We start from the raw sequence: 3,939 nt of genomic DNA, 5'->3' as shown, positions 1-3,939 counted from the left end.
ATATTCAGGGCACGTGCATAAATAACATACATATTTAAACAGTTTTACAACAGAACCATTAACAGGGAATACTTTTTTTTCGGTCTCCCAGCAAATGTCAAACGTCAGCGAGCATGAAAGTCATTAAATGTAACGAGTTATGAATCACTGGTCCCAAAAATGCTGCGTTCCAAGTGTGGCTACGGTGATTCTGCTGCTTCTGTTCTCTCCTCACAGACTTTATCTCACCACAGCTTTGGTCTCTAGCCTTAGGAGGAGCTTCAAACAGAATGCCGCACTCCGGCAGATTGACTTCCGATGAAGACGCTCTGGGTGCAGCATCTCACTCTAGCTTATGTTACAGGACAGCCACCATCTTCCTTCTGGGAAGCAGGAAGTAGGCTGTGACCTCGTTCGTGGGCTGGGTTTATAACGCAGTGTTTGATGATGACAAGGGGGATGCGTCCTTTTGTGAGCCAGCCCAGCCTTTGTTTGTTCTGATTCCTTTTGAGGATTTAGCAAAAAATATTTGTGTTATATTTGGTGGCCAGCCACAAATTGCAACACATCTTGTAACAGAGGTCTGGACTAATCTGGTGCTGATCCGTCTGCCAGGGCTGATATGAAAGCACCTATCCCGGTGGAGCGTGCTCACTGCCAGACATGCACAGCTCACAATGCATCCCCCGTTATTCAACAGGCCCATTTTTCTGTGAAGAATGGTCCACTTAATCAGGGTCCAAATGGTTGTGATAGCATAATTCATGCATCATATTGAGCTGAGTACTAAATCTGTGTGTGTGCGTGTGCATGTGTGTGTGTGCGTGTTTATGTGTGTGTGTACGCATGTTAGCGATTGTCCTTGCTCTCTGGAACTTAACATTTCTCGCTCAAGACAGAGGGAAATGGTAATCAGGAATTCCATAAAGTATTGATTATCTTGGGAGCCAAAGGGATGAAACGACTGTTGCTAAAAGCATGCAGTGAATCATCTGCCATCTTTTTAAGTCTTTAATCTCACACGGTTCCACGGTAAATAGCCTATCTGGAGTTGTATCCCATCTTATAAAATTCCTCCTTTCCTTTCCCAAGGAGATACAGTTGCACGTTCATATGATGAAGAGTTTGCGTTCAATTTGACACTCAATAAGCACACTGAAGCACAAAATTATTATTATCTTAACACAGTAAATGAACATAACAACAAGTAAGGCAGAATGTCTTGTTGTAATTATGACTTTAATCATGTTTTGACAAAGAAATTCAAAAGGGTGTACAGCAGATATGTACTTTAATGTGCATCCAAAAGAAGATGATCTAGCAACAACATATTGAAACACGTCTTGGGCAGACATCTTCTACAAATAGGGATGTGGATGCTGATGATACATTTGTATTATTTCAGAAATAGGCTACACATCACAAGCAAAGTGGCATGATGATATCAGTGTACAAATATTGCTTTTCATCCATTTAGAAGAAATATACCAGCTCCTGTGAAGTTTCCAAACGAAGTGACTAAATGTCATGAAACCGACCTTGCATGTTGAACCCTCTCTATCATTCCCCTGATGTAGGGTTGACGCTCAGGGGTGTGTGTCCAGTATAAATCATAAATACAGGGATTTATATTCAATGGCGGCCAATGTATTTTTTTTTTTGCTTTTTGTATTGTAGCTTTTTGCTATCATTTTCCATTCAAGAACAGTATAATGGGCGGTTTGTTGCGAGAATGGACGCTCCCTATTTGAATTCATTTCAGTATATAGATTTTTTTTTTCTTTTCAGCTTCAAGAGGAATTTGGCTGGCACAATTATAGCCTATTTGGAAAAGAAAAGGAGAGAGGAAGATAAGGGAGGAGGTTGAATGTTTATTAGAATATCCAACCATTTGCTATATACCTATATATATATATATTAATTAAATAGAGGGGTTTTCCATTGAAACAGGCCAGAAGGGTCAGGAAGATCCCAGCAAGGTATACTGATAGAGAGAGAGGGTTGAGCAGCTGGACAGCAGGCTGGAAGGTGAGCACCAGATCTGAGAATGAGAGGTTGAAAATCGAATTGGATTACATGAACTAGCATTGTATTGCTTTCTAGGCAGTCAAAGAAAAAGAGCAGCCGTTGGTATGACCCTGAGTGGGTTCAAACCATTGACTGGCTGCACCACATAGACCAACAAGGTAGCCCATCGCTTAGAGGCTAGGTGCTGTCAACACACTCACGGGAATGCTGCAGTCCACAGGTAGGCAGTGGCACAGAAGAGTAGTTTAGAGAAGGTAATAATGACTTGCAGATTGACATTGTGCAGCGATTGAATATGAGGTCTGCAACAATAATGTTATTTCATCTAAGAAGGCAAGGCAAGGCAAGGCAAGGCAACTTAATTTATATAGCACTTTTCATACACAAGGCAGACTCAAAGTGCTTCACAAATAAACATTGTCATACAATAAAATAAAATAATAGATAAGTAAAAGAAAACATATGCAAAGAAATGAGTAAAATAGAAAGTGCAATGTATTTAAGATCAGATCAACAGTCTCTCTGGTATCCGCGTCGGGACTCCAACCCGACCTAAAGGAACTTGGTACTTTCTCTGGGACTCCAACCCGGATTCTAGTAACCCTTATCCTTTCTCTCTCGTATCAGATCATGTATCTTTCTGGTAAAAATAGAAAATTAAATTGAAAGTTAAAAAGGCTTTTTAGTAAGTAAAATTGAAAGTGCAATGTATTTAAGATCAACAGTCTCTCTGGAACCCAAGTCAGGACTCCAACCCGACCTAAAGGAACTTGGTCCTTTCTCTGGGACTCCAATCCAGATTCTAGGACTCTAATCCAGACAGAACTTGGAACCAAAGGAACCCACGTCGGGACTCCAACCCGACCTAAAGGAACTTGGTCCTTTCTCTGGGACTCCAACCCGACCTAAAGGTACTAGATCCTTTCTCTGGGACTCCAACCCGACCTAAAGGAACTTGGTCCTTTCTCTGGGACTCCAACCCGACCTAAGGAACTTGGTCCTTTCTCTGGAACTCCAACCCAGATTCTAGGACTCTAACCCAGACAGAACTTGGGTCTCAAACCCTTATCCTTTCTCTCTGGTATCAGATCATGTATCTTTCTGGTAAAAATAGAAAATAAAGGGAAAGTTAAAAAGGCATTTTAGTAAAATAAAGGCAAAGTATTTAAGATGTAGCTGAAAGCTAAAGCAAACATAAAATAGAAAAAGGCATTTTAGTATTAAAATAGAAAATAAAGGCAAAGTTAAAAAAGCTTTTTAGAAAGTGCAATGTATTTAAGATTTAGCAGAAAGCTATAGAAAACATAAAAGTCTTCAGTCTTGTTTTAAAGGTGCTCAGAGTTGGGGCAAGTCTTAAATCCTCTGGGAGTTTATTCCAGCTATTTGTTGCATAGTAACTAAATCCTGCTTTCCCATGTTTTGTGTTTACTCTGGGGATAATTAACGGATTGGTCTCAGAGGATCTTAGTGGTCTAGAAGGCTGATGTAGTGGAAGCATATCAGTTAAATATTTTGGGCCTAAACCATGTAGGGATTTATAGGTTAGCAACATGATTTTAAAGTCAATACTCTGACCTACAGGAAGCCAATGTAACGATTTCAGAATTGGTGTAATATGATCAAATTTTTTGGTCTTTGTTAGAACTCTAGCAGCAGCATTCTGACCAAGCTGAATCTTCCTCAGAGTTTGTTTTGACAGACCTGTAAGGAGACCATTGCAGTAATCAAGCTTACTAGTGATAAAGGCATATACAAGTTTTTGTAAGTCTTCGGTGGACATGAGCCCTCTAAGTCTTGCTACATTTTTAATGTGATAATATGCCGATTTTGTAACTGATTTGATGTGACTGTCGAAATGTAAATCTGAATCCATGATAACCCCTAGATTTCTGGCTTTGATTGAGGTTTTCAGGGACAGAGAGTGAAGGTGTT

Source organism: Gadus chalcogrammus, chromosome 10, assembly GCF_026213295.1.
Source record: "Gadus chalcogrammus isolate NIFS_2021 chromosome 10, NIFS_Gcha_1.0, whole genome shotgun sequence".
NCBI classification, from domain to species: domain Eukaryota; kingdom Metazoa; phylum Chordata; class Actinopteri; order Gadiformes; family Gadidae; genus Gadus; species Gadus chalcogrammus.
This window is presented reverse-complemented; position numbering follows the sequence as displayed.